We start from the raw sequence: 10,828 nt of genomic DNA on the forward strand, positions 1-10,828 counted from the left end.
CCATCGTTGCACTTGAGGTAAACGGAGACTTTTCAATCGAGTTTTGGCAGCACGATACAATTTTTGAACTCCTGCGTAACCTGCAGGATGCGAGGGATCGTAGTAAATGCTGGCTAAGACTTTTTCCATTTTTTGTGTTGGTTGGTGTGTTAATAAGGCACCCACTCTTGGAGGATGCTACTCTTTTTCTCTTGGGGTATTTTCTTGGATTGCAATGCTTTGCGTGTGCGACCGGCAATAGGTGTTGAAGAGGAGGAGGATGTCTGAGCGGGGGATATCGGTTCTTGTTTCACTTCTGTCTTCACTTCTGTCTTCACTTTCTTTTTCTCTTGTGATGAAGAAGGGGTGGTCATCATCTTTTTAATCCATCCAATTCTGGAGGTAGGTGATGTTGTTAACTTGCGTACTTTTTCTGGTGGAGTTTGAAACCCTTCTTCTTCTTCTTTTCCTTTTTCTGTCTTGGTCACTGGTACTGGTACTGGTACTGGTGATGGTGCTGGACTTTTCATCAAGGTCTTAAAATCTTTCAGAGTGGGTAGAGCTGTTTCGTCTAAAGCTTTCTGGTGAAAGAGTTGCAGTCGTTGCAAGAGTTGACCGTACTTTTGCGATTTTTCTGTTTCGGACAAATCTTGGCGATCCATCAAGGATTGCAGTTCGTGTTGTAACTGGGACATCTCGCTCAAATGGGGATTGGGAGGTAAATGCGGGGTGTGTTGTTCTTGCCACCGATGGTATTCCATCCATCGTTTGTAAGGCACTAAAGCTAGTTTTCGTCCTTCCATGGGGTTGTCAGCGGTCGATTCTGAGATCTTGGAACTTCCGAGGCCTTTTTATCTTGCTCCCACCAGTCCTCCCAACATGGTTCCCAAGACTCCTTTCAGTATGGGGCCTAACAAGAGAGGTAAAATACCTCCACGTTGCACTAACATCTTCTTTTTTTGACGAATGGGAATTTTCTTTTGAACCATTTGGCGAAGAACGTGACGATGTTTTCCTAAGCATTGTTTCTGGTGTTTGGACAAAGGGATCGTGCCTTTCAAAACGTTCAAACAACATTCGCACACGGTATCGATGACCTCTTTGGAGGCTGTTTGAATGAGTTTTTTTCGTAGGGGTGGAGAAGCTTTGGACAGGACAGATAACATGTCCCCATGTTTGGCTAAACGTGGTGGCAGTCCTTTCCTTTTCTTTCCTTGGGGTTTTCTGGAGGGTGACATCTTTGACTCTTCAGGAGCACCAAAAAACACTGATACCCGACTTGGTCACAGGCCTTTTTTATACTGGAACGCGTCGCCACTGATTGTCTTTACGTCGTATCAGTTTGAGGACAGGCATGACACGTCGTGCAGGGGTACGTAACGGACTAAATCGAGCCAGTTCTTGCTTGGACAAATCCAGTAAACTTTGTAACATGCCCGATCTTTCTTGAACTTTGATTTTGGGAGAAGGTACTTTGTGAGCAGCAGCCACTGCCACTAAATTGGAAGGTCCTGCCACTGGGGAAGTTCTTTTGGGGGTCATCAACGGAGAAGTTCTTGGTGTGATCAACGTCTCCAAGTACTCTTCAGTTCTGGGTGTCATTAACGGAGAAGTGGACAAACGTGAAGCTGCCGGAGACGCAGTCACCGCCGTGGCAGGTCGTGGTTTGCGAGTGTAAGGTTGCGTCCTGGCCGAAGTGCCTCTCTTGTGACTAGTTTTCTGTGAACTTTTCTTTTTCTGGGGACTTCTTTTCTTTTTCCGCGGTGGTGGTGGTGTCTGGTCAGAGGAGGGTCCTGCCACTGGAGAAGTTCTCCTTGGGGACCTGGTCTTTTTCTTCTTGGGGCTTCGTTGGACTTTTGTCTTGGGGATAACTTTGGGGGCATTAGGATCCCATCTTAAGAGTGAGCGAATGATGACCCCTCCTAGAGTACCGCTCCCTCCAGGTTTCAAAATGATTTGTTTTTTGGTTTGAGTGTCGATGCGGGGATCGGCCAGTTGGACCAAAGCGACTTTGTTTCGATCGAAAAAGCGTTTGGTTTGATGAGGAATCTGAATGATTCCTTGGAGTAATTGACGTGCCGTCACCGTGAACCATCGTAAGACTTCTTTGAGACTAGCTTCTAAGACACGAGCTCGTGTTTGTGGATCTTTTTCTCGACTGATGCCATACAAGGCACGAATCAATTTGACGGGAAGATGCGACTGAAGGGACGTCATGTTCGCACTGAGAGTGAGACAGACGAAAAAGGGTCTGAGGTTTTTATAGATTTTTTTATGGGGAGTGAAATGAAGTCGAGGACGGAGACGTGTACAGGACAGGCCCTCCGTCTTGGCACCAGTGGTGAAACAAGTGGGTACGAAATCGCAAATCCTCGGGAGTCGTAGGTTTCAAATCGACGAGTAAATAGGCGTGTGGAGTTTGAGTGGCATCGTCGTACGCCTGAGTCAGCCAAGGCGTTCCTAACTGTTTGGCTAAGACTTGCACTTGCGATTTATCTCGAGGGCTTTTAAACAAGACCACGTAATGCGCATTGAGACTGATGGTGCGATGGGCTTTACTTTCTTGAAACAAATTTTGGGTGATGTAAACGACACTGGCATTACGGTGATGCCCTTTGCGCGTGAACCATTGTTTAATTTCTTCTTCGTCTTCTCCTAACATGTCGTCGAAAATGACCAAATGGGTTAGACGGGAGTCAGAGACGATGCCATCGTCTTCTTTAGGAATGCCTTCCACAAACACGATGGAATCGCCTTGACTTTCTCGCAAGAGGCTGTACGCCGATTGCCACTCTTTGTAACACCACACGATTCGTTGAGGGGGTCGATCGATCAAATGATGTTTATGTTCGATCAAACGTTTGACGAATTCGGTTTTGCCTGAACCGCTCTGTCCAGCAATGAGCATGTTAAAGGGATGGCGAAGATACAAAGCCTCCCAACTGGCACGATCTAAGTGTTCGTCGATGACTTTGACAGTAGAGGAAGAGGGAGCAGAGACAGCAGAGGTAGCCATGGTGTGAGAAATGTCACTTGTGACACGAAAAACAAACAAGACAAGAGTTTATATACTTTTCAGAACACGTTTATTGAATGTTTTTTTCAAACATCAATACGAAAGGCAAAAATACATAAAAGCCAAAGGCTTAAGTACAAGAATAAAAGGCACATGATAACCATCAACGTGGAATAAACACAAGTGTCTGTACAACATGTTTTGGGTAAAGTTCTAACCAGTTCTATAGTAGGGTAAGGTCACACAAGTGTCCTCCCGAAAGGGTCTTTCAGGCCTGTCCACGACAGTCCTGTCCTGGGTGACGGGTTCTTCTGGCACCGTCACTAACACAGGTTGAAAAGTAACTTTTTTCCTTGAATAACTCTCGTGCATACTGGGCCACCCCTTGTGTCCAAGCCTCAAAACCCTGGTCTCGGTGATGTCCAACATTTGACTCCTAACCAATCTGGTTTCTTCTTCGTCAACGACATGGTAAGTTACTTCAATGAACAATGAACTATCGATCTTGCCTAGGGTTCCTTTTTATATACAGACCAATACCGACGTGACCGTACGGTAAGGTGAAGTGATTGGGAAGTCGCACTCGCTTCTGGTATACAATTTGATAGACTTTTTCCAAGGGTCGACTGACGATGTGGTGAGTGGGTAAACGTACAATCTTGTTCGGTTGATAGGTGGTCACTTTAAAGTTTCCATCCTCTCCCGATTGCAAGGCTTCTTTCAATACCCCAAAGTTGACCACTCGACTGGTACGATGATTCAGAGTCAGTCCTTTCACTTTGCACGTCGTGTGCACTTCTCCTTGTTTGTCCCGGTATTCGTAGCCGCAATTTTTGGGACCACCACTGACGAAACTTAGAATCATGTCGTCGGGATGCTCGTCTGTCCAGGCTCCTAAACGGTCTCCTTCGATGTCAGGGTGCTGTTGAATCGGGTGATGGATGTAAATGCAACTGTCCGTGTCAAAGTACAGGACGCGTTTTTCTAACAGTTCTAAAGCTTCGTACAATTTTAAGCGAGCATGAGCTGTCACGTAAGCCGCAATGATGACATTTCCAAAAGGGTCGTCTTGTACAAAGTCCAGATCTTCTTCGTAATTGACCAAGATCATATCCTCTCGAACGACGTCCACGTGTTTCATGTATTTGGTTTTGTCGTGAATCATCTGGAAGTAGCGGGAAGGTTCTGTCAAATATTCCGTCTTGGGTAAACACGGTCGTTGTGCCATTTTACCCCACAAGCAATTTAACATCACTTTGGCAAACGATCGCCTGCCTTCGTTTTTTTTGGTTGTGGTCTAAAGAGATGCCTTCTTGTTCGTAGTATTTCTCTTTGAATTGTATTTGGTCTTCGGGAGTGTGACACCAGGAAGGATAGCCGCTGGCTTCTTGTTTCAGTTTCAAAAAGGCATCCACGTAGTCGGCGAAAATGCCTTTCTGAGTAGGGTCACCCTTGTGGTACTGTTGTGTCTTGGGAAAGTGGCAAATTTCGTACACTTCTAACAGTTGGTATCCCATGTCCAGAGCTTTGAACAATTCCACGCTGACCCAGGTTCCCGTCAAGGCACGTTCTTCCTGGCTGTGATGGCAAGGTTGGTCCTGGTTGCACGTTTCGGCACAAGTACGGCACAAGGGAAACATCAGTTTGCCCTGACAATGGTGAGGTAAGACGGGATGGTATAGGTTCGTGGGAGACAAAACTTTACACTTGATCAAGCCTTCGTATTGTCGAATGTTTTTCAGGTCGATGTGTTCCGTCAACAATTGCGGGTGCCCTACAGGAAAGCGACAATATTTGCACACGTAGGGATACAGCGAACACACGTCCAAGTATTTGATTTCTTCTCCTTTCTCTTCGTCGGCTTGGTACAGCAAACAGGTGGCATTGGTCCTTCCTCCGTACAAACTATCCCCCGGGTTCAGCGGGTCCATGAACTGGTAACTTTCCACGAGGCGTTTAAACTCGGGATCGGTTTTCAAACTCGTGTTCCCACATTTCCACCACTTGGTATCCTTGCTGTTCTAACTTTAGGCGTCGCTGACAAGTGTCCTGGTACAAGTCTTCCATGGTTCGTTGCAAAAACTGATTTTTAGTGTCACGGTCAGGGTAGCAGACGGGACATCCGTGAAATAAGCAACCGTTAAACTCGTACACGATCTTGGGGTTTTCTAAGTCCCAGCCATCGACCGAATACGTTCCGATGGTCTTTTCGCCTCCTCCGTTGCGGGCATGCTGAATCCATTTGTCTTCCTTGTCGCACAAGTAATGTAACCAACGTAGGGCTTTGACCGCGTATTGACGCTTGACATAGTGGGTCGTTTGAGGACTGATGACAGCCACGGTGTTTTCAGGCATGAATCGTTGGCGGTACACTAAGGAACACGCTTTGGCAATGGTGCAAGCTTCTTTCAAAGGATCGACCCCTCCGTGTTCCATGAACAGTTCTCGAAATTTTCCACAGCAACGCCGTAAAATGTCCACGTCGGAACGACAATACTTTAACATTTCTTCCTGAAAGTCGAAGGGGTCAGAGGCATGAGCCTGGTACCAAGCGTAGAAAGCTTCTCGTTGTTCGGTACGCATGTTGTCGGGATCGTAATAGTGAGCCTCAGGCAAATGGGGTAGAACGGCATGTTGATTGGCTTCCGTATTGAAAAAGTGTGGAAAGTACCCTTTAGCCATTTCTGTCATTCCAAACGTTTTAGGCATTCGACTCAAAGGCATGGCCAAGTAACTCATCGAATCTTTAAACTGCACTTGTCCCACTTGCATGAAAATGATTTTGGCTCCGTTCAAAATCACTTTAGGACGTTCGGTGCCATGTTCCGTATAGTACCTCAAAAGAAACTGTGCATCGTATCCGGATAAATTGTGAGCCATCACCGTGGCATGACGATGACAATCTCCGTAACGTTCGATGTCCTCTTGGCTCCACGTCTTGTCGATGGGGTCTAAGACCCATTGGGCAAAATCGGCTAACGTGTTCGGTCCCCGAAAGATTTTTTCACGTCCTCCAGGAATCTTGCTGCAGTGAGGGCAATGACTGAAGATAGGTTCTTGAATGCACTTCTCGCACGCTCGATGAGCCACGCAGAAATTAGGAATGTGAATACCGGTCTCTTGCATGCATTCGAAATCGAAAAAGATGAAATTGCCTTTCTTCTTGTGACCGTCCTCTTTCTCTGGTGGGGGTTGGTATTTTTGCACGTAACATTCGTGTTCCAAGTCCACGATGTGGTGACAAATGTGACATTTTTTCTTTCCTCGACATACGTGTGCCTTGGCATTGTTGGTACGTATGCCTTGTCTACACGTAGGGCACAATCTCAGGAGTTGACAAGCACATTTCTTCTGTGAACCTTGTGTTTTCAAATGTTGTTGGTAACAGGTAGGGCTGACAAACGTGCGCAGACAAGTCGAACAAGGCACTGGTTCTTCTCTCAGACAGGGTGGAGAGGCCAAACATCCTGGGCATTTCCATCCACAATGCTTGTGTTGCTCTCGATTATTATAACCATAGTCACATTTTTCACAGTAATATCTGTATCCCAGGAATCCGGTGATACTGGTAATGGTATCGAAATGGTCATCGTGATGATAAACATGAATGTATTTTCCGTCCTTAAAGTCTTGGCCTCGAAACAACAGAGACCCGCGCATTTCTTGAGGGTGCACTTTCAAGGTGTAGCGTGGAGCTAGGGCATCTTGCAATTTTTGCATCTCAGAAATGCCACAGGGTGTGTCTTTGGACAGGCCAGCTTGTTGCAACAGGAGTTCTGCTTCGTTTCGTTGTTTGGCTCGATCGGATCGTTGAATAGTGTTCCAGGTTCTTTTCCATTCTGTCGTGTCGTTCTTGTTGGCATAGGTTCGTCCCACCACGATGGCACGGGCTAAACACATCTGGTCATGAGGATTGTGAATTTGGACAAGACTACGCTTAATGCTGCGAAGCTCGTTCACCAATAACATCTTTTTGCGTCCTGTCCCTTGAGGAAGAGAGACGTGGGCCATTTTCAGTGTGGCTTTACCATCGGTGATGTCAAACTGGTCATTAGATTGTTGTACGTGTTGAATCTTGTCCATGATTTTGGAAGGGGTTAGTTCTGCAGGTCTGCTAAACTCGATCCAAACAGGGGATTTCAAACCGTCGTGATCTATGGATAGTGTCAAGCGATCGTCTTCTTTGGGTTGACATTGTCGCTTGAGTGCGGTGAGCAATGAATCCCACATCTCGGTGATGAACCCTTCTGCTTTCTCCAATGGTACGTCGGCCTTGAAATCTTTAAACTTCACCGTGTAGGTGTAAGCCGTGGTTCTAAATTTTCTAGAGGAGCGCTTTTCCGTCTCTCGAATGGAATAGTATTTTTCAGGGTTGACTAAGGGTGACGAACTTGGTTTAGAGGTTTCAAATTCTGGTTCACTCATGTCTTCTTCAAAATCACTGGCATGAATTTGTGCCAAGATTTCAGCCCTGGTACGAGGCGATAGATCACGTTTCTGCCTCTTACTTTCTTCTTCTTCTTTCTTCTTGAATGAATGGGATCGTTTCATCTTGAGTGCAAAACGTCAAATGACTCAAGTTTAAACACCATAGACTAATTTATAGTCTTGGCAAACCAGCGTATATAAAAAGGGTGTGTGTCTTGTCCTTTCACTATTCATTTCACTCTCAAGCCGAGCACAACGATGGAAGAGACTACCCAGATGGAACGTTTCGTCAGAGCTTTGCGAGGGGTCATTAGAAAATTCTCTTCAGACCAGCCGACGGACTACTCTCCTTCCTTTCGAGATAAAAGTCAAGATACTTGCTATATCTGTCAGAAGAAAGGGCATTGGTCTTCAGAGTGTCCAGACCGTCAAAAAAGAACAAAAACAGGGACTAAAAGAAACAAAAGTCAAGATACCTGTTATTATTGTAAAGAAAAAGGACATTGGTCTCCAGATTGCCCAAAAAAGAAACAAGAGGAGTCAGAAGAAAAGAAGGATTCTTCAGAAGAAGAGAGGGATTCTTCGGAAGAAGAGAGGGATTCTTCAGAGGAAGAAGAGGAAGAAAGAAGACAATTCTATTTAAAAGAAGCAAAGAAACAGGAGAAGAAAAGAAGAAGGGAAGAAAATGAGGACAAAACGGTGAAGAAATTCAAAAAACAGAGAGAGTAAACAAGGAGAAAGAAGAAGTCAATGAACTTTTAATTAAAGTGTTCTGTGGTGAATTGTGAATTGGATTGTAAAAAAATGGATAAAAGAATACATGAATGATATAAGGTAAGTGTCTTTGAGTTTTGATTTTAAAATAAGAAGCTACACTCACGCACTCATACACAGACACGTACTATAAGGGTAAAATGGGTGGGGTTTATTTTTGAGTTATTGACAAATTGAAATTGTATTTCTTTTCGAGAAATGTGGGTGGCCCTGAAAAGGGCCTTTTTATTTTGGTGTAGGGGTGAGTTTAACCAATCAACTTTAACTGCCTTAAGCCTTTGCCACGGCCAAGGCCTACTTCTGATGATTGGGTTGAAATCACTAAGGGTGGTACGACAGGCTTAGTCACAGGGTTGGCGTGTTTAGCTCGGGAAGGTCGTATTCTCTTCGGTCGTGATAAAGAAGTCTGATACATTTGTTTCAGACTTCTTAACTCCGCTAAAATGTCCAACAGTACCGTAGCCGTTTGATTTTCACCCTCTTGTTTCTTTGCTGCTACTTCTTCTTGCTGTTGTTGCTGTTGTTTTTTTCTTACCTCTTCTTGTTGCTGTTGCTGTTGCTGTAGGAGAAAAGCTTGTTCCGCTTCCTTTTGTCGTTGCATAAATTTCTCCAATTCTTCTTTCTGTCTCTGTCTAAAATTCTCCACTTGCGGTAATGAAGAAGGTAACGAAGGTTCCGGAACAAATTCTTGCGAGGTAAGAAAATCCACAAAATCCCAATGTACCTCTTCTGAAAGTAAGTCCGGGTTCCCTTGGGCAGTCTCCCCTGCTTGTGCACCCCAATGGATCGTTTTCTGAGTTTCCGTCATGTTGAATCACTGTCGCATAGATTGACTGCACACAAGCGCTAACGAATCTATATAGACCACGTGACGTCACAGACTGCTCTCTTCGGATTGGATGCGAGCTGACTGAATTTTGTAACGCGTGTTCGGATTGGTGAATGAATTCAATCCGTTTCAATCCTTCCTGTACCTATAAATAAGCGCAGTTCACTGCATTGATTCACTTGTTCTCGTCGCTTCAAGATGTGGACCGATGTGCAATCTTCTACGCTTGTGTCTTCCATGATGTTCCGGACGGACATGCTCATGTATGTCCGATCCAAGTGGACCGTTGTCCACAGGACAAACACCAGCCTGTGGATACGTAGGATCTACGTTGAAAGACAAGGATGCCTGAAAAGAGTGCTGATTTACGGACCAACAGTGAGACGTAGCCTAAGGACAAGAAGAAGACCAATGCGGTACCATTTATGTTAATGAATACATTAACATAAACCCAAAGGCCCTTTTCAGGGCCAGCCATATTTCTCGAAAAGAGATAGCCTTTCCATTGCTTACCCCTTTTTTAAAAAAATTTAAAAAAAAAATAATCCCATATTCAATTCCCCTTTGTCCCTAAACAACCCCCAAACTCTATTCCCCATGTTAAATTCCCCTTGTACGTATATCGGCCCACAATTTTTTCCCATGTTAATTCCCCTTGTACGTATATTAACCAACGATTTTTCGCCATGTTAAATTTCCATTGTACGTATATTCGCCCAGGGGTCTCCGTAATGCTAATTTCCATTGTACGTATAGTGGCCCACTTAACTACTAATGTAGAGTGAAATGGAATGATTTAACCCATCAAAAGGAATGATGAATTCAGATTCCAAATGATGTTGTGTGATATGAAATGATGTAGCATGAAATGAAATGATTGAACCCCAAAAATGAAATAATGAATTCAGATTCCAAATGATGTGGCGTTAAATGAAATGATCTGGCATTAAATAAAATGATTTAAAGAACAAAACGGAATGATGGTATCTGCTTCCAAATGACGTGCTATTAAATAAAATGATGTAGTCTAAAATAAAATGATTTAACTCAACAAATGAAATCATGAATTCAGATTCCAAATGATGTGGTATTAAATTAAATGATTTAAAGAACAAAACGAATTGATGAAATCTGCTTCCAAATGACTTATTATTAAATGAAATTACGTAGTATGAAATGAAATGATTTAACTCAACAAATGAAATGATGAATTCAGATTCCAAATGATGTGGTATTAAATTAAATGATTTAAAGAACAAAACGGATTGATGAAATCAGCTTCCAAATGACGTAGTATTAAATGAAAATTATGTAGTCTAGAATTAAATGATTTAACCCAAAAAATGAAATGATGTATTCAGATTCCAAATGATCTGGCATTAGTTGAAATGGTCTGAAGAACAGAATGGAATGATCAGCTCATATTCCAAATAATGTGGTATTAAATGAAATGTGGGGAATGTAAACGGTCTGATCAAAGTGTAAATCAGCTAGCGTAAATCCAAACAAACACGGAGGGGGCGCTGTTAGCCAGACTTACAATCGACGGGCGTACTTACAGAATTCGTCTGAGATTTTAGCAGACGACATTTAACAGCTAAGGTTAGTGTTTCTTCTCATTTGATATAAACAAGAACTATGTTTTCCAGTCAGGATAAATTGACTATCCACATTAATGAATGTCTGTGTATTTTATTTTAGAATCTGCCTTGTACTGCACGAGTTTTCAATGCTTCATCTCAGCTAGAACTATCAGCTAAGGAGATTAAATCTTCATCTTATTTGATCAATAGTAAGCACCA

The sequence above is a fragment of the Sinohyriopsis cumingii genome, chromosome 12 (genome assembly GCF_028554795.1).
Source record: "Sinohyriopsis cumingii isolate HCF-2022 chromosome 12, ASM2855479v2, whole genome shotgun sequence".
Taxonomy (NCBI): Eukaryota; Metazoa; Mollusca; class Bivalvia; order Unionida; family Unionidae; genus Sinohyriopsis; species Sinohyriopsis cumingii.